The sequence below is a fragment of the Equus przewalskii genome, chromosome 22, assembly GCF_037783145.1.
Source record: "Equus przewalskii isolate Varuska chromosome 22, EquPr2, whole genome shotgun sequence".
NCBI lineage: Eukaryota > Metazoa > Chordata > Mammalia > Perissodactyla > Equidae > Equus > Equus przewalskii.
Window position 1 is genome coordinate 29,518,739 of NC_091852.1, and position 24,131 is coordinate 29,542,869.

The following is a 24,131-nucleotide window of genomic DNA, read 5'->3' on the forward strand; positions in this document are numbered from 1 at the left end:
GGGCAGCTGAGGATAAAATATTTGGTATGCTTGCACTCAAGTATGGATACACATTTCTGAGCCTGTCTTTGTCACAGTATCAAATTAAATGAAAATGCCACTTCTTTATGGAATCATTTGCACTTTAAAGAGGTAGAAGTGATATGAATTTTACTTTCATGTTGTCAAGGAGTGAAAAAAAAAACACTCAGGAGAGGTTTTTTTCCCCCAAAAAAGCTCAATGACAGGTTGACTTAATTATTCAAATAGTAACTTTTTATAGTAGATAATTAGACCATATGTTAACCTCAGAATTTAAAATAACCAATTTGCTTATATTGTGTGGTTCTTGTCTAACTCTGTACAGGTACCATTTTCAGAGTAAAGAATGAGACTTAGGTCAAATCAAAGCATCTATTAACATATTATTGTCTCTACAGAAATCCGTAGGACTGCATTAATTATCTAGGCAGCGGATCTAAAGAAGTTTTTTCTGATGATAATTGCTAATTAAAGAAAATTAATGGTGAAAAGTAAATTAAAAATAAAAACACAGACGAACTATAAAGGATAATGAGGCAATTTACGACTAATTGAATAGCTTTACACAAATTTTCCCTCAAATAACCAATAATTACTTCCAAATAAGTTGGAAAAATCAGTGACAATTCAGTAAGCTATCTTGGCTTTAAATTTCTACAAAGTGAAGCAAACATAACTAGGGCTTTTAAGAAAGATGTTTCTTTCTCAGTTGGCTCACCAAATAAGCTGATCTTCCATGGGCAATTGGTTTTGCTTTTTAGCTCATTCAGCTGTGTAGCTTCAGAGTCATATCTATAGCTAAATACAATTTGCCCACATTATTTAATAGTTCTGGGGAACTTTTTAATTTGATTCATGGATGTCATTATGTATTTCTATAATAAATTAAAATTAGAATTATGTACTTGTCAGTGATCTGCATTTGCTATTTTCCAAAAGACACTGTAAAGTGCATTTTAAAATACTTTTTCTATGAGCCATAAACTTAAGACTTTAAAAATTAAGAAGATAATCTGATAATGTCCTGCAATAAGAGGAAAAAGTGCACATGCAATAGCCAGTGTATATTAAGGACTATACAATCTAAAAGAGAAGGACCAGATATGGTCATTATCTCCAACCCTTTATGCATGTCATTTGTAGTATATTTTTTAACATAACTAAAGCTATTTTTTCAAATCATTTTCTTCTAATCCTCTATAATTACAGTCACATATATACAAAACTACATGTGTTTATACCTACATCTGATTTCTGTCTTAATCTTACAAAACACATGAAGTTAAGATATTCTAGATAATAGGATATCTGCTTTACAGATGAGAAAACTGAACTTTGCTAACATTAGTAACTGGCTGAAGGTCAAGAATCTTGTAATTAACAGAGCTGGAACTGATTTGAGTTTGACTATTTGTAAAGCCCAGCTTCCTTATTAATGTTACTATTAAACACTGTAATTAAAAATAGTGAACTACTTATTTTGTAATCAAATCTATTAATCATTAATTTTGTTACAGAACATATATTGAACACAGAAAAAAGTTGTTAAAATTTTCCAGGGCACTTAATTATGTTTATATGTAACATATGTCACACACACGTGTTTGTGTTTATATGTGTGATAGTTAATTTATTCACATTTACTGAGGCCCTGTCATACACAGGCACCAGATTAAGCCCTTATAATCTAGCAATTACTAAGATAAATTTTTTCTAAAATCCTATTTTTGTGTGATTATAAACAATGACAAATTTATAAAGGCAGTATAAAATAAAAGGAGACAAAACTATAAGCAGACATATTTAAATACCTATAGACTATTTCTTATGGGGTAGCATAATTTAATATGTACATTAATTATTTTTATTAAGCAAAGCACTGGTTAAGTTTATCTATGACTCCAAATTGGGTGTAACGGTAAGCACACTGAAGAGCTAGTAGAATGTAAAAAATGAGAATCTGGTAGTCAAGAATAGAAGTTAAAGAAAAGAAATGTACTTTGTTAGGGAAAATATAATTTATATACGTGAGAATTGGCTAAACTGTAGTTTACGAGTCTCACAGTGGTTCAGAGTATTTGTAATTAACATTAGAATAACATTTGGTTATACTGCATGAACGTGAGTATAACACATGCAAACCATGAGATCTGACTGGTAATAAAGACAAAGTCTTAGGTAGCACATGTAACTTTAGCCAAGTAAATCGAATCAAACATGAAAAGTTTACAGGTGTTTCTCAAAGGCCTGCTGCAAAAAGGCTAAAAATCTTATAAAACTATCTTTCTGTGATGGTTATTGAGGGGATTTCTCTAGGGTACATCATAGTCTTTAGTTTATTTTTTGTTATTATACATATCAAACGAGAAGCTAAGGATTGCTCAAAAAAACACGCTTTGTTGCCAATAGTAAAGATAATAAGTTAGAACATTAAAGCGTTCCCCCCAAATTTCTCCCCTAAATATGTTATTATTTGGTTGTCCAAGATTGTCCATTAAAATTGTTTAGCTTATGCAAACATACTTGTTAAATACTTTATTTATAGCCTATGGTAATTTAATATCTAATTCTGTCTATCCAAAGCAAATTTGTAACAAACTATGCTTTGTATAAATACACTGTGAGAACTATCAGGGTTTCATTCTCCAAATGAATTTACTGAACAAATGCAATGATCCCTGATTTGACTCATGAAGAAAAACTGGCATTTTATTAACACTGAAATAGCAAATCAACAGAAATTGAAAAGGACAGTTTTTAAAATTTATTTAAGATCCACTTTGAAATAATGCATGACTTGAAGCTTTTAAAGAGTTAAAACAGCTCAGTTTAGATTAGAAAATATTTTTAATTAAAGCATCCTGCACTTCAACAGCAAGTTTTATAATGTAACTGCAATGGTAAGCCAAGATTTCATTAACTTCCACCAGAAGCCTCAGATTTAGGAATATTGGCTGTAATTAGAAAAATTAAAGCTACACTTCAGAATTAATTGAAATTATTAAAGTGTTTACTCTTGCATTATTTACAGGTAGAATGTCAGCAAGAAGCACTTTATACATTCTCACAAGTAATTCTACAGTGTATGTTAAGAACATAACATGACTTTCATTAAATATTGGGTCTTTCCAGGTGGGCCTGCTATAAGCTTTCACTTTATTCTGATTCTGACAACTTCATCACAGTTCTTCTCTGGGAAAGCACCAGGGCTAATGCATTCCTGATGGATGGGTGTGACGCGAGCTATAGGCATTTGCTGCCCTCATCAAATCCACCAGCAGGATTCACCAGAAACCGAGACAGTCTTATCAGACAACTGCACTGTGGATGGAGTGATCAGCAAGCACAGACTGAGATTTAGTTTTCTAAACTCAGAACATTTTACAAAACCTGAAGAGACATGGATTATAACCATAAAGTATCAACTGGACGTTTGTATTAAGTCATTCTTTGATTTCATCTTAGACTATATTCAGTTTTATCGTAAGCATTATGCACTTGAATTCCCTGGCTCAAAGTAGAGATGTCTTCAGAAAAATGAGATGTACTATTATAAAGTACATAAGACTCTGTCTGTGATTTTGGCTTGGAGCTCCCCCACACAGCGCAGATTCACTGGCATGGGAGGAAAGTGAAAGTGCAGAAAGAACAGCAGCATTTTAGCAACCTACTTCAAAATGTTACTTTTTAAGGTGATTCTCAGCAGAAAATAAATTAAAATTATACCAAAGTCCAGTCATCCTTTTTATTGTACAGAGGTCTGGACTGGGTTGTTACCTGGGTTCTCATTTCACCCTTACTTCTGAGAAACTTACTCCACATAAGAATTTGGCATTGAACGTCATGGAGCCTCTTCTTCCTTATTAGTGAAATTAAATATTTTTCACTAGAATTTTTTTTCTTGCTAATCCATAGTATAGACGACAAAACATCTAAACTACCTATTCTAGATTCAGAGAGTAAAGGAGACTAGTATAGGATATAAAGAGAAGAAGGGAGATGATGTAAGCTATCATCAATTTTTTACAAAATAGGAAGTAAATGGGTAAAGTGGAGGATACCAACTCCCTCAATATCTATTTTTCTCCTCCTCCTTTAATAACAGCAACTCCCAGATTTTAGTACATGACTACTCAGCCATGCACTGCATTTCCCAGCTTCCTATGCAGCCAGGTATGACCACATGACTAGGTTCAATGGGATTGGGATGAAAATTCCCTTAAAGCAAAGCTGCTTCCCTTGACTTCATATCTATTTATGATCTAAATTCAGCATCCAGATTAGTACCATACTCAGGTGATAGCAGAGCAACAAAACGGAGGAAACCTGGGTCCAGGAATGCCCTCGTGAAACAGTATCATTCAGACTGGACCGCTCACCTTAGGACTATTAAGTAAGCAATATCACTTTATTTCATTTCAGAAACTTTGTTTTGGGGTCTCATAGTTGCAACAGCTTCGTTGGTAATCTAAGTTATACAATGTTGAATGCTGACTATTTAAATTATAATTATTTACTTTGCTACTGATTTATTTTTTGCAGTGTAGCATGTGGGTTAACAAGGACTTTAAATTTATTTGATTTTATTGCTACGAGGAATCCTGATGTATGACCCAAAATGTGGGGCATGGGCTCCAGAATTCTTAAAGTGGTTATTCTATGGGAAAAGCTACACTGCTTACCAGGATAAATACTGCAACTTTTTCAAAGTTTGGTCATGCATATTTTTACTATTTTCCAAACTATTCCACTGAGCATGTGATTGTTAAATTACTTAATCAGAAAACTCAATGCCAAAACTCAATTACACAGATTGAAATAACTCAAGATTATTTTCAATAAAAAGCCTTTCCCCCCCTCAGTTCTGTGAAGTTTTCACCAATAACAGAACATTTTGATTCTTTCCCCTTCTACTCATAAGCTTTTACCTTTCCCAGCTCTTTCAATCTCCCAACAGATCATACTTAATAATTATCAGCCTTAGTCACTATTACAAAGAAGTAGATCTCCCAATATTATAGGTTCTTTAGACCATAGAAATATTTTAATATGGAAACTATCAACATTTTCATAATCCTCACATTATTTTGGATTTGTGGTCTAAAGAAGGGGTTCATGCAATATTTTCAAAGGTCATTAAAATACAGAGATGGAAGCTGTGACTACATGACTTTATCTTATGACATATTACTTTAAAATCTGGGATACCTTTCCTAAGGCAATCCAAATTGATTAACTTAAGAAAATCAATGATTTTTTCAAACTGTTATATAAACAAATTTTCTTTAAAAATAATTTCTACCTGGTAATTTCACAGAAAATTGGTCATTTGTTATCTAAATATCCAACAAAGGTTTTTTGGATTTCTGACTATCAAAGCTACATTGAAAAAACATAGCATAGACTATTTCCCTTTACGATCTGCAACATTCTCTTCAAGACAGATTTCATGTTATACAATGTGTGCCACAAGCCTGGAAAGTGCACCCAAATTCTTAAGATTGATGAGAGTAACCACATACATGCCATACTCAATAGATGTCACAGTAGCATCTCCAGCAACAAAGACCTGGAGTTCAGCCAACCTATGAGCAGCAAAGCCTGTGCCTATGTGGGCTGGGCGACAGTAAGAAACCCACACAGTTCCAGCATAGTAAGCCAAAGGAGGCTGACCACTTTGGATTTGGCAGGGGAAACACAACATAAAATTTTGCTAGAGATCATTACTTTGTATGGAAGACACTGGCTGCTGCTGGGAAGCAACAGAAACTGATCAATTTGTTGTGCAGAAGTAATAGAGTAGGTGGTTCATCTTGAGCAAAGCCACAAAAAGAAAGAGTCCCTCAAAAGTTGGCATTCTATTGTGCATATGTCATTGGCTGGAAAGGATACTTATGACACTCTGAAATCAGATTCAAAATTAGTGCCTGAAGACATACACATATAATATTACAAAATTTGAGACAGCCTCTTCAAGAGGGAAACACAATTACAAATCTTCATCATCATTTTCATCATAAGCCACCTAAATTACTCAATTTTTAACTTCAAGGTGTTTATGTGGCTTTATTATAGAATACATGGATGGGGAGGGAGAGAAGTAAAGAAACAAAGATGAAAAGATAGTTTGCAACCTGGGTGATGAAGGTCCCTTTATGTCACACCAAGATTCTTTTTTTAACATTATGCTCCTTGCAATAAGGAAACTGTTAATGTTTTAAGCATGATCAGACTTTCATTTTGGGAAAAAAAAATTGCTTTGGTGGCAGAGAAAAGAATAGAGGAGATAAGGAAGGGAAATAGGAAGAAGTTATCCAGGTAAGATCTTCATTAGGGACTGAAGATTTGTGTCCTCCTAAAATTCATATGTTGAAATCTATTCCGCCATGGGATGGTATTAGGAGGTGGGACTTTTAGGACGTGATTAGGTCATGAGGGTGGAGCCCTCATGAATGGAATTAGCGCTCTTATAAAGAGATGGTAGAGAGCTCCCTTGCTGCTTTCACCACGGTGAGGAAGCAGTGAAAAGAAGGCCTTCTGTGACCAAGAAATGGGCTCTCACCAGACAGCAAATTGGCCAGCGCCTTGATCTTACACTTCCCAGCCTCCAGAACTGTGAGAAATAAATTTCTGTTTAGAAGCTATCCAGTCTATGGTATTTTTGTTATAGCAGCCCAAATGAACTGTGACAATTTGATAAGACCTCAAAGTAAAGTTACAGTCAAAGGAAAGATGTGGTTGAAAATAAATGGTGGACCTGATAGAGCTTGGGCGCTAAAAGGTATCATTTTATGGCAGGACTCCATTGGGCTAAACTGGATGCTGCCACAAATTTGATGACTCAACCTAGATTTATAAAGAACTTTACTTTCTTTAAGTTGCAAATTTTGCTTATTTTAGCTAATTACCTGGACCTATTACATCTGTTGGCCTGCAGGGACCTAATCCAAGATATCATGTACTACTCACACAGTAGGCACACACTATATTGTATATAATGAATATATTACATTTCAAAAATAATTAGGACTAACTGTTTAAAAACACTTTGGACATGAAGATTATGTCTTCTTCCTCTGTAAATCGAAAAGAAATAAAAAGATATCGCCAGTGTGTTAAACAGTCCATAGCTTCTTTGCTTTCATTCTCAGCCACTAGTCCTCCCACAAGCTTTTCAATGACAGAAGGCCAAAACCTAGCTCATAACAAGCAGTTGAACAGTTTAGCAGTTCTAGGAAGGTCTCCAGTGGACAAGTTTGCATCATAAAACTGCTCAGCCTGGAACATTTTCTACTCCTCAATTCTCATTTACAACTGAAATTTCACTGAATTTCCTTGGGATGTAATCAGAATCCCTTAGGGAAGAAAGACCTTAGTGGGGGAAGATAATCCAATTACCCAGTTCACTAACTGTTTTTGTAGCTTTCACACCTGAAAAGAAGAGATTTGAACCTGTTGAAATATGAGTCATAAAACAACTTTGTCTATTTTTAGTATTGTGCATTCCTCCCAATATGAGGAAAAAGCAATTTTTTGTTTATGATTTGCCATCTTGTGATATTAATTAAAATTATAACTTGACAAATGTATCTCTATGACATAAAAGTATTGATTCAATATTGAGAAAAAGCAAAGCTAGTATTTTTTTCATTCAATTTTCAAAATGTCACACAGCATTTCTGAGAATTTTACAGAAGATCCAAGATATTTCTCATGTTCTTTCAAAATTAGGGCACCAGATTTCCATTTATATGAACTGAGCATTTCTCATATATTAGATACTCAATTAATGTTTACTGAGGATTATTTTATTCAACCTTTCTTTAATTTGGTTAATGTAGAGGTAACAGTTTAACTTTTCAATCCTTATAATGATTAAATCACAATTTATGTTGTAATTCATATTCCTTCAATTTATTTTTAAATTGCAAGGAAGCAGTCAGACTAAAATTTGAGAACAGTGATCAATATACTATGGGGAAAAAAAGCAAGTAAAAGTAGTTTACTATTGCAATTAAATTAAATTTACAACAAATGTAATCTAATGTGATGCAATGGAGTAAATAATACCCAGACTACATAGCAATGAGGCATAAATAGTAAGAGTTCACACAAATAATTTTAATTAAAATGACTCACAGGACCAATGTTTGGTTTTCCTCTTCTTGCTTATTTCTTTACTGCTTATGATCAGCATCTCTTATATCACTCTTTATATCAGTTAATTATGCCCATAGTCCCATTTCAGTATCATGGGAAATGCGCATTAAAGTGCTATGAATTACATTCACTGGCAAATGGGGCCCTCTTGACCTTGGACTTCACTCCATAGTGCATCTTGAGCACGTCTTCCCTGCCTTTGCATTTTTATTCTGCTATGTCTTTTACATTGAGCAAACTGACTCAAACATCTTGGTTGATTCTCAAAAAGTGTTGGTCTTGGTCACCAGTCACCAGGTGCAGGAAAGTGTGTAAAGAGCTAATGCAACATCAAATCTGTGGCCCAGGAGCTATAGAGGCCTGATTGATGGGAACTACCTTGATCAATCTACTCCTGGGAAGGGCCATGAGCTTGGAGGGGCACCACGGGGAAAAGCAGGTTGCATACCAGGTTTTCTTTCTACTGCATTAAAAATTTCCAAGGAAGAAAAGGAATGCACTCAAAACATTTGCACCATGCTTACCCACTCAACTTTTGGACCAGATATCTGGAAACAGTTTGCCTTGATGTGTTTTGTCCCTGCTTATTTGTTCCCCTGAGCAACACTTTCACAATGTTCTATTCACGTAAGTTATCATTTACTTACAATAACTTGTTTTTGCTTCATTTGAAAAGCACGGTATCATAAAAGCAGAGCCGGGATCCCTCACTTTTTCCACTTTTGATGTACAGAAACTCTGCAAGTGGAATTCCTCTTAGGTACTAATGTTATACATCTGGGAAGACATATTATAAATCTATGTACCAAAATGTCAGTACTGCAAAGTGGTTTAAAATGGGGGATCTGCAGGCAGAGTATATAGGTACTTCATGTGGTATGCTACCACGGGTAAGTTTACTTAGATTCCTTGTACCTTAGTTTCCTCACCTGTAAATTAAAGACAATAACCGGACCAACTTCAGAGGACTGATGTGGGAACAAATGAGTTAATGCACTTAAAATAGTAACTGGCATATATTAAAAGGTCAATAAATGTTAGCTATTATTATCAATTTCTATCTGAAGATTTTTCAGAGCTCACGATAAGGTACGGTGGGAGAAAAGAATTCCAAAAATACAAGAAAATAAGACCCTGAGGCCATCTCTGCTTAGGAAGAAACATTGCTTCCTCTTTTAATGTCACCATGAGAAGTGATGGACTATTGATGAAATGTGGATTTTTATATTGATGAGAGGGATGACTGAGTTGTAAGGGAATTGCACAATGGAAATAATGGTATAATCTATGTAAAAACCTTACAACATACTCTTTTATATTCTCATAAGGCCAACAGAGTTGTCCCTGTGTGTCAATAACACCAGGTTGCCATTAAGGTCAAGGAAAATGGGCAGAAGAGGGAAACTTGGCAGTAGAAACAGAAACTGGACGAGAAAGGCCTGTTGAATAAGGGAGAAAAGAAGCCTGCCCTGGTAGGAACCTGATGATCTCTTTTGACCTAACCCCTAAACTGATTTATCTCCAGGTTCAGCATACATAAGGTTTCACACCAAAACACTTTCAGATATTGCCTAAAATTTGTCTCTCTGAAAACAGCACATATAAATATACCGTTATGTATACTACAATTAGAATATTTCTTAAGATGCACTACTTTGAAAAACCAGTAAGTATCAACATGTCTTAGCAAATGTGCAACTTACGTTATTAAATCCTGACAAGTTTCCACAATGAAAGGGGTGCATGGGAAAATAGGAAGGTTTCCAGCCCCTAAAAAACAAAAGGAAGGCATACCTTCCCAAGCGGTAGGGAAATGGGAGACGGAAGGGCTGAATTCAACCCTTGAAAGCACACAATTCTACCGCAAGAAAGCCCTGTTATCGTCAACCACATGGCTATAAATGACGAGGCTAAGCCATGTCTTACAGAGCTAACCACATATGTTTCCTAGGAGGAAACAAATGGATCGCACATATGACACAGAATGAACACATCCATTCAGAGGAGAACCCACCGGACATCCTTATACACTAAACTCACAAGCAATGGTCCACTGAAATAAATACCACTGAATAAATATTAAGAACTAATTGAGTATACTCAACTTACAGGAAAATAATTTTCCTATTTTTGTGATGTACATAGTTCAGGATTAAAATTAAAAAATATAAAAGTTTCTTTGAGGGTGAAACAATGTATTATCTGGACACTGTTTTTCAAACGTTCCTGTCCAGCAGTACCATTAGCACATCTTCGATAAGGGTTTTAGGAGAAATAAAAAAGGAAACTCTTAAAATTAAGACAGAACTGTTTCCACTATTTCTTCTAGGGAAATCAAGAAGTGACTTTAGGGTAATTTTTTAACATCAGAGATATTTAACAATCCAAGTGCTTTTCTAAAAATTTCAATTACATTTTTTCTTCCTTTTTGGTTATTTGATCCAAAGTACTTATTATAAGGCTTCTTATGAAAATAACTCACACATAAAATGTACAGGTAGAATTTCCTTTTTTCTCTGTCTGTTCTCTTTCCTGAGAAAACCAACGCAGTTCTACAATGCTTTGGTTACCGCTGAAACTATAACATAAGCCTTGAGTGTAACCTGTATTGTATCCTATGAAGTTGGAAATACAAGGTTTGGTACAAAGATTGTAAACTGCTCCAGTGGTCTGGAGATTTACTTGTGTTTTCTATATCTCGTTCATATGAGGATGGGTATGCTTATCATGCCTCACTGCCTCTCTGGAACTTTGGAGAGTGGGGCACATGAAGAATTAGCATTGGAGTGATCCAACTTTGAAGATGATGAAGGATGTCAACTGATTCCAGTGGGATATAGCAGAGCGTGCAGCTGCTAAATAAGCAACAAGGATTCCACCCAGCTTCCAGAAGAGATGCCTCTGACTCAGAATGACAGTGAATAAGAGGGGGAAAATAGTAAAGAAAGATATGTGCCTGGAAATTTTTCTGTGATTTAAAAGGAAAGATTCTTTAAACAAATTTTTTTTCTCTATGGAATCGAACATTTTTTGATAATGGGGAAATATTTCGTAAGAAAATACGATGGTGACAATTTGGGCAAGTTTTATTTTGTTAGCTTATGAGTATTTTACTCAGTATTGTTTGGCATATAGGAGATTCAAAAATATTTGGGAACCAAATATTTTATGGGTTATGCTGCCATGTGGTACATATGGTATAATCCTAACTAGTGATTCTGACTTCATAATATATATAAATTGGGAAATAGAAGAGGGTGTGATTGCTTGGAATAGGGCATAATATGGCTACGGTGCCTGAATTATTGTCCTGTCCTTGATTTCTGTGGCAAAATCAAAGAGGAATTAATATAGATCATGAACTGATAAACTGACTTCCCCATGGTTCCAGATGGATACAAGGTAGCAATGGGAAAAACCGGGACTATGCACAGTGAAGGTATGAGGCAGATTCCCTGTTAATCTGATGACCATTTACCCTAAAGTGAAAAGTCATCTCAATGATTTTGAAATCCATTTGTGGGAAGAATAAAAGTGAAAGAATATTGCCTCATGAGATTAACAAGTCTCTCCTTTCTCCACCCTCACCCCTCTCCATCCTTCATTCTATCTCTACAAAGAATTTCTGACCTTGATTATAAAGATTCTAGGTCACCATATTGGGACAACATCCCAGGGATACAAGCATATATAAGTATTTCTCCTCCTACCTAAATAAACGTCTTGGGCAAGTGGCCTACACCAGTTCATTTAAAAACACTAATGCTCTCTAATGCTCTTGCTAACTTTTTTCTGGTTCTGTATTCAAATTAACCTTTCTTCGAACTGAAAGGAAGCTGTGTTCTAAGCCACCCAGCACCATCTAACCAAAGGAATAGGAGTATATCTTGTGATATAAATCGCATAATGTATGTGTCTAGCAGGTAAGTAGCAAAAAGGAGTTATGTCGCACACAGTGCTTGCCTGGCTTTGTTCTCTGTTCACGTAGCTGCTGAAGGAGGGGGAGTACCCTTTTTAATACAAACTACATTTGAGAAATGTAACCGAATAATTTTTTTTAAGTATAATGCACAGCAGTCTCAACACAATGACTGCACTGAGACTTGTTAGCTGATTACTTAAATATTTGCATGCTTAAAAAGGAATTTTTATAAAAGTTCACTAATTCTGTGTTTAAGTGTAACACTTTTATTGTTCCCTTGCAAAGTAAATCAGATAGCATCATATATGCAACGATTCTTACATCTCAGTTAAAATTACATACATTTAATTTTAGATTAAAGATGGCTGCTTTTAAGTAACCAACCATGCCATAATCAAATCTATATTTGTCCCTTTCCTTTTTTAGTACCTATTGTAAGTACATATATTAAACCAGGCAAATAAACTAATAATAACAAATGTGAAAGAATAACAATCGTATTCTCCACAATTCTATACATCTCAACCTTAAGAATATACAATTATTATAAAGTGGTATTTAGAAAATACGTGAATTTATAAAAGAGGCAAGGTCCTGGTAATATGGTGTATTGTTGAACTTTCATTTAATTTCAGGACTAATCAGAGAGCAATTTGATACATTAGACCCTAACATGTGTTATTTATTTTTTGACTATTCAATTATTGTTCACACACTTTTAAAACTTTTAAGCACACAATTTTCACTAAGTTTCATTTGGGGACAAATGTGTTTAAACACATATACGCATGCAAGTGTACAAAATGAAAAGCAAATAAACTCTATAATTAATTGGCTATATCTTGCATTCAGAAGTAAATAAATTTTAAATATAGCATGATCTCCCAGATGCCAATAATTTTAAAATATAAAACATTTTAAAGAGATATAGGTCCACTTGCTACCACCCAAATATTTACATCAGAAAAGGAAAGGATTGGGCACACTTATTTTCTTAGAGGGGAAAAAGTTTCCAATTTCATCAGTTATATCACATGAATTCTATCTAGAAAGAATGTCTTGGATTTCTACAAGACAAGCAAGTACTTAAAATTAACATTATATGTATTCTTTCTCTGTCTTCATTTTCCATGATTACAAGTTTGTCATTATAAAGCCCATTTAGATGAAATGCATTGTATCCTACATCATAAATGTAATTATTTTATTGATAATTCCCTAACAAGTGTATAAATTATTGTCAAATGCCAATGTGGCTCCTTTGATACCACTGCTCTTTGATGTAAAACCTCTTTGCGAATTTGGGAAACTCATCTCACCATTATATTTTTTAATCTTTGAAGTCTTTAGTTTCCTTTTTAAAATGCAGGGACTGAAATAAATTGTTCTATGTTTCCTTCTAGCTGTGACAGTTTATAACATGTCTCTCAGGAAAAAAAAAATAGGAGTTTACTTAAATTATGCAATTGATCTAAACGTGATATTGTAAAATAGCATATATAAGGAAATTAGAGGAGGAAAAAGGAAGTCAAAAGACACTAAGCAATTCCTTTTATTTTTACCTTCTCATACCCTTCTGGTACTGAATCAGTCAAAAATCCAAAAATATTTATCTATATAATATTCTTTCAGTAGCAAGAGGAAAGGGTGCTTTAGAGGAAATTTAATCTACCCCCTTCCTTCCGTAATCTCCATCCTCCTCCTGCAAAGCCCCACCCAATAAACATTCAGTCCACACAGCAGCAGTGTCCAGGCACTCCCAACATGGCTTTGGGACAATTTCCTTAGCGCTCCTTCAAACAAGATGGCTGCCCCAACTCCTATATGGATTCTCAAACTGCCACAGTGTAATCTGACAATTTGCTAAACACTATGAGTAATTACATTAACTTGTTTCATAAGATTTTGGAATAGAAATAGTCTCAAATTTTAGGCCAATTTTTCTACTTGACAAAGGAGAAAACCCAGGAACAGAGTGTCAGGTTACCTCCCCGGGGTCACATAGCCAATGCTAAGGATGAAAGGAAAAACCCAAAACCTTTGATGCTATAATCATATTAAGTGTTCACCTAGTGGGTAATGTTCATATCTGTTTCCTCATTCATTTTCCTTCATTCAACACATGTTTAAAGAGTTTAAAAAAGCCATAACCATTATTGCAAGTACAGTTAACTTCTACACTGTTTGATTGTACCAGTGGAAATTCATTTTTTCTTTATGGATGCCAAATTGCTTTTGAACAGCTTGATTAAAACCCAGTGAACTGAGAGTAGTCATAAAGAATTTGCACTTAAATATATAAGGAGATAAACAAGCTCAAATAGCACTCAACTGGATACAAACTCCTATGCACCAAATTTTCACTATAACTTTTAAATAAGCATCATCAAATATATATTATCACATAATTTGCATTGTCAAAATTTATTAAATTTAGTCTAAGTGTAACTCCAAAAAGATATTACTGAAATTAAGGTATTCTCTCCAAACAACAGAGGAATCTTGAAATAAACTCATTTGTTGAATTAAATGTGAGAGATAGACAAAGACATATTAATAGATATATTCAATTAGGCAATTTTGAAAATCAGTTTTCAGAAATTTCTGAAGTAGAAGACATTAGGCAGGTAAATTTAAAATGTGTAGAATGCATTTCAGGTCACCTGTTCTCAAATTCCCATATAAAATCTGTCCATTTCCCATCATCTCCCATAATCCAGTCTTAGAAATGCAGAGATATTCAAAGTTACATCAATGATACTTCTCTAACTGCAAAACAATCTACACCAATGGTAACTACAACAAATATCATGTCCACTTTTAGCCATCCTAAAATTTTAGCATAATATCCAGCTAGTTATTTTATAAAACCACCATTATTAGAAAAATGTCCTTTGCATCTGCATGTTGCATCTGCACCCTTCTAGTAATACACAGGAGAGACAGAATGTCATTCCATGGAGGGAAAAACGAAATAATTTTTAACAATAGTTCAGCCTTCCGACATCACTTCTAATTAACAATATTTTACTTTCTTAATTAAATGTTTCAAGTATATAATAATCATATCCAAAGGGTTCCATAAGATATAAGATGATGTGGTTTACAAAATCATCTTTAACTTACTATATTTACAGGACTAGATCTGTAAACTCTATGTGAATATTAAAGAAAAAGAAAAGTACGTTTGCTTTCACCAACTGCAACTGTAAGCAAATGCAGGTATACAGCACTTTATTAGTAAGAACTCCTTTAGTAAGCACACGGTAGAGGAATTAATCATTCATCCCCTGCAGACTGCTTATGTATTTCATAGGGCCATTATCTGATCTGACTAACAAGAACAATTGCATAATAAAACACATTACTGCTGACACTAGCAACTTTCTTTTTTCAACTTTAAAGTTGCAACTACCTCTGTATTGCACAGAAAGCTGGTGACAAAAAAAAAAAAAAAGACAATTTAATCACCCATCCAGCTTTGACTTTTTTTCTCTATTATTACATAGAGACAGTGATCAAATATATAATGTCAAGTTTTACTAGAAATGGTTTTAATTCAGGCTATCTTCCTTAGCACTATGACATAATGATAACAGAGGCAGAATGTGTGTCAGATTAGTTTTCACATTAATTGTAAATCTTTGCTTTCAGAAATTCGAACAGGAGCAACAATTCGCTCATGTCTTTTCTACTGTGGAAAATGTGTCCTATAGTAATATATGTAATAACATGTTTGAACCACTCTTAAATTTGGCTACTTCAGTGCAATCTTACCTTTTATTTTTCAATAATTATTTTTTCAAACATCAGATATCCTTTCAGATATTTCAGGTCACAAATGAGTAGAGGTCATATGCTATAATTCAAATCTGATCAACCAAGGTCTTCATTTTAAACTATTTAAATTCATTTTAAACCAATAACAGAAATGGTAGCAGTAAGAAAATCCACTCGGATAGGAAATAAAGTAATATACAAGAAACAATGACATATCTTTCCCAAATGATTTCCATCTATGATAACTTCATGTCAACAAATTCAGCAACTCTCCTGTTATTTCATTAGCCTAAAAACTATATCTCAAGATATTCAGAGCTTTTGACATTGAATAACTATAACAACTCTAAAAGATCTTTCCCTTTTTTTAAATCACTGTACATTAGATAACTCTTAAAATCTTAAAAAAATCAGTGTTGAATGAATATAGCTGCTTTTATATACTTATTTGAGTAAATATAAAGGTAAAAACTTTTCACTTTACCATTATTAACAATTAAATATGAGAGAGCCCATAGGTATTATTTGATGATAAGGTCTTTTGTTGAAAAGAAATTATCTGTGAGATAAGTGGTTTTAATTTTCAATCTGGTTTATAACTCTTAAAGGGATTTGTTTCAAAAAGTGTGTTTTATACTGAGACAGAAAATTGAAAGCTAAAGATAAAATAGACAAACTTTTTCTAATCACTATTTCCACACTAGTCAGTATGAGTGCTATTGTGTCAAAGAACTTGAATTTATTAAAAACTAGCTGTTTTTATCTAAACTGCAATTCTTACTGTACCTACTGTATATGTTAACAATGCAAGAAGAATTAGATTCAGAGTCCATTTGGCAGTGACAAAGAAAAAAATGCTGAAAATGTTATTGATTCACTTCCTCTTGTACAAAACAAACTGACTCAACTATATTTTTCCTGACATAACACAAAGGTTTTATTTAGATATTACAAAATATTGGCAAATGTTAGACTGTATATCTTCTTTTCTTGAAGATACTATTAACCCTCTCACAGAGAGAAGAGTGTCCTACTTGCTTGTACAGAAATGCTGCAGCTGCTGACACGGTGATGTTGGCCCCGAGAGGCATACTGCCTGCAAAAGTTTTTGATGCAGAGCTATTCGGCCCTAGGAGACACCTTAAACCTGTCACTGGCTGCTGAGCCCCTGTCACACTTTATAACCTGCTGTGTCAAAGTCACATACTCAGCTCCTGGCCCCTCCAAAGCATTTTTCACATTCCCTCTCCAAAGCAATTTCATCCCAATTCTCCAATTAGGCTAGTTCCAGGATTTTCTTCCACTTCTCATCTACCTACAAGCATTAAGAAACCTCAACAGGATTTTCTTCTGGTCTTTCAAACCATCTTTATTAACTTTCCCTTGACCCATTTTTTTTTTGTTGTTGTTGTTTTTTTTACCAAGCTCTCTTCAGAACTAAAGAGAAAACAGGCAACCAAGTGAAGTCAGAGAAAGGTGGGAGTTGGTGTGGATTAAGGGGAGAGGTAGAAGTAAACCAGTAGGGTTGGAATTCTCAAGCTTTTTCTAGGTAACCGAACCAACCAACGTTTCACAAACCAAGCTTCCAATAGCCCTTGAACAATAAGCGTTTAAAACTCAGATCCCCAGACTGGAGTCTTCTCAACGCTCTTCCTCAAAAAAAGAAAGAAAGATGCTTAGCAAACCACTTCTCAATTAGGAACTACTGAAGTTATATAAGTCAACTTCTTCCCCGGTCAAACGAACAACCCGTCCGTGCCTTTGGGGGCAAAGCATTCACCAGATCGCTTACTTTAGAGTCAAGAAATCCAGAAGCACAGTTTACTTACTAAAGCAGCCGCTCCGGTCCTCCTTGGAAACCCTGAGGAGTCTTCTCTTTTCTTTCCTACCAGTCAGAGAAAGAATTGTCTTTCTATTCCACACAGGCCCAGAATAAACTGCAAGAAAGGACAGCACATGCACAGCAGCCCGTCGGGCTTGGGCTTGGGGAGGATGCTTTGGGTTCTGTTTGTTTCAAAAGTGGGATCTTCTCGGCCGGAGGGAGGGGCAGAGGCAGGAGAAAATCAGGGCGCTCCGAAAGCTTGCTTGGGTCCTGCAAATTATTCTGAAGGCAAAGTACCTGCACTCTCCCCGCCGAGGCTGCCTGTCAGCGCGGCGCGAGGGGAGGAGGCTGAGCAGGAGGAGGAGGAGCAGCAGCGGAAGGGCTCGGGCTGGGAGGGGAGCGAGGAGGGAGAGGCCGGCGAGACGGCGAGGAGGCGAGCGGCTGTCAGTGCTAGGCGCGGCCACAAGCGCTCGGGCCGCCGGCTGCGGGCGCGGCGGGGCGGGGAGCAGAGGCGGCGAGCATCCCCGGCCGCTCCCGCACGGCCTCCCGCCCGCACACACAGGCACACACCCCACGTCTCCAGCAGCCGCCGTCCGCCGCGCGCACTCACCTGCATTTCCTTAACGAGCCACTTGATGGCTGCCAGCGGCGCGGGCCGGGCTCCGGCGGGCGGGCCGGAGCCGGGGTGGGGAGGACGCGACGCGGGATGCTCTGAGCGCCCGCCCGGGAGGCGGCGGCGGTGGCGGTGCGGGCGCGCCAGCTGGGGCGGGAGGAGGGGACATGGGGCCGCGACCCCGAGCTGCCCCGGAGGCCTTGGCATGCTCCCCGGGCACCGGGGTAGAGCGGTCCGCGGGGGGAGAGGAGGACATGTCAGGCACAGGCTATTCCCAACCGCTAAAGCCCCAGAGGACTTGTCCACGTGTGGATCCGGTTGCGCTTCTTCAGGTGTTGGCGTGCTTTCGGTTATTTTAAGGGGTTATTTGGAAGGAAGCTGGCGGTAAGGGTTAGGGGTGACAGGTTTAAAAATGCAAGGGACAGAGATTTAATTTGCATTACAGTCCATGCTTTGGAAGCGCACACTTTAGTGAGGAGGAGGGAAGGGCAGCAGAGGCTGCGTGGAGCGGGGACTGTTGTGCATCTCAGATATTGGATGTAGTTTTCAGTAGGGGTGCTGGGCAGCCTGGCTAGGCTGGAGGGAGAGCAGGGCTCTGCCAAGGGAGTAGTTGAGAAGGGGAAAACCTGTGAAAGAGTTGCTGGAAACCAGCTTCGCTCCTGAGGAGAGGACACGGACAGACGTCGGAGGGCGATTTGCTTCCCCACCTGCCTAGTACCCCAAGGTAGAGTGGCCAGCGCCTCTGAGGTGGTGTATCACAGACTCTCGAAACAGGGGAAGAGGAACTTAGACCCCCTGAGCAAAGCAAGAAAAGGGGACTGGAGCTGGGGAAGAGGTTGGGCAGGATGGAAGAAATCTAGCCGAAAGCTTTTATCACTTTACCGTCATCTATGTCTGAGCAGAGCATTCAGCTATGGCGACAAATGCGATCTCTCTTGCCAAAGAGAGGGCAATGTCACTACGTTGGTGCTTAAAAAAAAAAATTATCCTGTTTGTAATAATGCAACAGAGAGCCTTCCAGGTACCCTCTGGTCAAAGGTGCTATAAGCACTGTGGAAGAGAACAAAAAGCAGTGAACCATCTATGTTCCTTATATGTCCATGATCTAATAGCAGAAATATCACACCTTCCCAAAGAGAAATAAAGCTTAATCAATATAGGTGACATTTTCCTCAGGGTCTTTTCACCTTTTTCTCTTCATACCTGCTTCATTGCTTCCCATGTCCTTTTGCTCTTCAGAAGTGACCCTTCTTCTGAACCCATCCCCTGCCTGGCTCCCTGCTCAGCTTCCTTAAACCCACTGAGCTCACCCACCCAAGAGGGTTCACATGCACATAGTCATTATCACTTAAAGCTGTTCTTGGAAACGATTGGATATAAACCAAAAAGACTTATGCCATGTGTGCAAGTGTGTGTGCATGTGATGTCTATCTTTGTAATAATGCAAAGCACCTGCCCCCGTATGGTGATGTCTGTGCAAGGTGATGACTAACTCATTCTCTCTCCCTCTCTTCCTCCTTGCCTCCCTCCCTCCTTCTCCCTCTGCACAAATACACACCATTCTCTCCTGTCTCAGTTCCTTCCTGTCAGTGTTCAATAATGGTTTTACATGAACTTTCTGTTAGAAAGCCTCTGACTACCAAGAGCGAGGTGGAGCGCTGGGTAGGGGGGATGCTGGGGCTCAAGGCTGCTGCTATGTTTCCTGTCATCACTCACTCATTACATACACTACTGTACTTAATGCAAAGTGGCAGCAGAAATGATTTCCTCTCTTGCTATTAGTAAGAATATATTTGTCTTCCCCTGGAAACACATATAATTAATAATAAAAGAAATAATGCATCTTGAAACCATGGGAAGAGCAGATGGATACTGATGTGGTGGTGTTAGTCACCTTTTCTGTTGTTGCTGCAAAGACAATGTGACCACTTCTCCGTTTCTGCTGCTTCTGGCGGGTTAAGCAAAGCCTTTGGCCCTTTTACTGTGTTCTCTTTTCCATCTTTCCCTTGACAATAGTTTGTGTATTTTAAATAAAGATTTCATTCTGCCAACCCGCAGGAAGCTTTTAACAAGATGTAGCTGAGCGTGTCGATATCTTCTATCTTTTTACTGCTGTATGGAAGTGTTCAGCAACTTGAAACTCGTCTCAACTTCAGCTCAACGCTGGCATCTCACAGAGACAAGGCTCCCTGGAGCCGATTTCCCCTTGCTTCTACACAGCTATCCTTTGGTGCCCTCTAGAAGAACACAGGGTACTTTAAACAATGGAAGAGTGAGGACTATATTCAACCCCCTTCCTGCTGCACCCCTCCCCACTTAATAACACCACATGTGTTCATTGTAATTAGCTTATTGTAAAGATTTATTAGTGATTCGTTAGAGTCAGACTGGGATATCTTTCCTGAGGACGATTGCACCGAGCCTGAAGAGTTAAGAGTACAGCATCATCAAACTATCTACCTGCACCTCCTGTAGTAGTAGGGTTTATTTTTCCTCCTTAAATGAAAAGGCAGCTTTAAAGGTCCTCTTTTGGTTATTGTTGTCTATTGACTTTTAAAAGGCAGCGACCTCTTTAGACTTGTCATTGTCAGTGAACCATGTGTTTAAAACCACCATAACAGAAGTGAAATAGAAATACACAAAAAAGGGAAAGTGGGCTGGAGCAAAAACACGTGGTCTAGAATAGCACTCACCTGAGGTTAGCCTCTCTTGAGGTTCCCTTTATTTTACCACGTGACTTCATTTACCAAAACTTTAGTTGGCCTTAGGCTTGTAGTTGATTTTAGCAGCCTGCTGTAAGCAGAAGAAATCTCCAAATTTACATTTGTATTTTGGGTTTTTGAGGGAATTAAGTACTTTCTTGTCTCGGTTTTTTAATTAGACTTAACAGTTCATCAATAGCAACTCCACAGTAATAATTTCCTGTTCTAATATGTCCTTTAACATATGAATAGCATCGCGGGAAAACTTCCTAATTATACAGCACTCTATATTGTGGAATTGAAACACAATGAAAAAGATGTCTTGACTGTACCCAATTTAAGGAGTCTTAATGAGTGGAGTCATTTTTGTGATAAATAGATAGCAGGGTAATAAGGGAGTTAGGAAGAGTGGGTAACCTGTTATAAGGAAGACAGTGATGGAGAAAGAGGTCTTCCAAGACCACTGATGGGTGGATTTGATTTGTCAGTGGTAGTCTCACACTTCGCTTTTTTTCTTCCCAGAAGTGGTGTGCAGTTAATTTGTTCTTGTTCCACCTTTTCTTCTACAGTTATGCTGTTTGGCAGAAATTACAAGTAGAAACAATTTTGTATTGACAATAGAATGGGAAATCATGCACTTAATGAGTCAAATTGCTCATCCTTATTTCATGTGAGACAAGGATAATCCTCTGCTCTTCAGCTTTTATTTTGGTCAATGAGGGCAGACTAAATGGGTCTAATTTACTTAATTTGTTATAGATGCTTTGCTACCAAGAAAGCTGCTTAGGAAAACTTAAAACACATCGAAAAAAAATGTCTTGACTGTACCCAATTTAAGGAGTCTTAATGAGTGGAGTCATTTTTGTGATAATTGTGGGTTTATGGTTTAGATGTTATTCCACTGAAATCACCATGTGGCTAATGCTAAGTTACACAAAATTTAAATGTTTGGAAATATGCATTTTGATTGAATGTGTACACTTTTTGAAAAATTTATTGTGCTGATTATTTTCTATTCCTCACCCACCCTGAACCCCAGGCCCGTCATTTGCCCTACTTTGTGCCCTGGGGTTAACCTCTAGGAACTTCATCCACCCGGGTTCCCTTGTCCTCAGGCTTCTGTTGGAGTGTTGTCAATGAGGGGCACTGGAAGCGGGCAAAGAGAAACAATTGAATGAAATATCTTTATTTCAATAAAGGTGGAGCCATTTTTTCCCCATTTGCTCTACAACTTGGCATGGTGGTTTTTTCAGGCAGTGGCTGCACGCCTTTCTTGCCACCACCCTTCCATAGCTCCAGTTCATGTTTGCTTCAATAACACCATCTTATCCCTTGCCCCTTCTGCTTTCCACTATGGCTAGAACCTAGGATACTCCATATCTCTCATCAGTTCCCCTAACCCAGCCACTCGTCTGGAAAGTATCCTTTATCTAAATTCTCTCCAAAGTCATTCCTGATGGTGCCTCTGTTTCCTCTGGGTGCTCTGATACATTTCTGTTATTTAAATTTAAAGTATTCAAAGATAAATATGTTATTCAATTGTTTCAAAGTTTAACAAATATATTGTCTAATATGCATAGAAGTCCCAAAACATTACCATTACTCGAACTGAAGATAACTTTAACACACTACAAGAAAATAGTTGATGGTATAGCTGATTTAGATAGCTAAATAATAGCAATATAATAATATTTTCCACAGAGGTGTCACGTCTCTGTGTATTATATGAACCAGATTCATCAACATTGTAAAAGAATCTCAGATTTTCTTAAACATATGTCTCTATGTTTTATGGTATCTGATTGCAAAATAATAATACATAATAATACATACATATATATACGTACATGTTTTGAAGGCTAGTATTATTTGATCAAGCATACAATGGTTTGTAAGGCACTGAAAATTTCATCAGTTTTAAAAAACAAATGAGTAAGGAAGCCTATATGGATCCATTCTTCCAATTATTAAAAGAAAAAACCAATAATGAGAATGTAAAAAAGTGACCTAAGTTACCAGTGATAACCCCAAAATAACTGCCCATGCATATACTTTGGAAAGAGAACAACTGGATATGCATAAAAAGAATGCAATCCACCAAGATCTTTTAAGCAAGCATTAAAAAATAAGATCATCATAATTAACAAAGATCAGAGCAAGTTCTTTAATAAAAGTAAAATATAATTTGAGAGAGAATATGTAATAGTTGCTGTGGGTTTTGGATCTATTTTGACCTTAAAAATTAATTAAAATGTATCTAATGCAAGGTTTTACTTATACATCTCTACTTAATTAAAGCATTGTAAATTTTGCTTCTTCTGAAGTCTGAGTAATTCTGTGTTTTCTTTCATAAATTAAGCATTAGAATGATCACAGCCATGCATGTGCACACACATGCATGTGTGTGCACTTCCTACTTTTCTAGGTTTTTAAGTGCATTAAAAATATACTGTCTAAATTTTAGATCTTAGAAACCTGAGATGCAGAAAACTGAGGTTGATTAGCTGACCCAAGTTATGGAATGGGTTGCATATTGGAGCTGAGACTCGTACCCAGGCAGTCTGACTCCTGAGTCTCTATGTTCCATCAGTATTTTGTCATTAGAAACTTTTTCTCAACTGTTTGTGCCTTTCTTTCTGAAGCTCAGGGCCTTCTGAAACATTTAGCTGAAATTGAGAAATTTCTATTCAGTGAATGGAAAATATAGGTTGGGGATGGTACAAAAAGAAAATGGTGTCTTCTCAGAGAAACAATTTTCAATTTTTAAAGTAGGTCTTTGAATTTTACATTTCTATGTGGATCATTTTGCATATTATCTATTTTCATATGATGAATCATTTTATGTGTTTCACATGATATCTAATGACACCGTAGAAAAATTGCATTATAAAACATAAAACAGGATCCAGCCTGGTAGCGTTGTGGTTAAGTTCAAGTGCTCTGTTTCAGCAGCCTGGTGTTCACAGGTTTGGATCCTGGGTGTAGACCTACACACTGCTCATCAAGCTGTGCTGTGTCCGTGTCCCACATACAAAATAGAGGAAGATTGGCATGGATGTTAGCTCAGTGACAATCTTCCTCACAAAAATAAAATAAAATCAGGGGCTGGCC

At 36.9% G+C, this 24,131-nt stretch overlaps 1 protein-coding gene across 44 annotated transcripts in view; it reads right to left on the minus strand.

Annotated features, from left to right (window-relative positions):
* Positions 1–18,339, minus strand: part of PTPRD (protein tyrosine phosphatase receptor type D) — a 2,079,533-nt gene extending 2,061,194 nt beyond the window's left edge. For 43 of the 44 annotated variants that reach the window (XM_070590645.1, XM_070590643.1, XM_070590639.1 and 40 more), the window contains exon 1: positions 17,713–18,339. The gene's annotated coding sequence lies outside the window, so the exon portion shown is untranslated. The remainder of the gene's footprint in view (positions 1–17,712) is intronic. The other variant, XM_070590606.1, reaches the window with a different exon arrangement.
* Between the last annotated feature and the right edge of the window lie 5,792 nt (positions 18,340–24,131).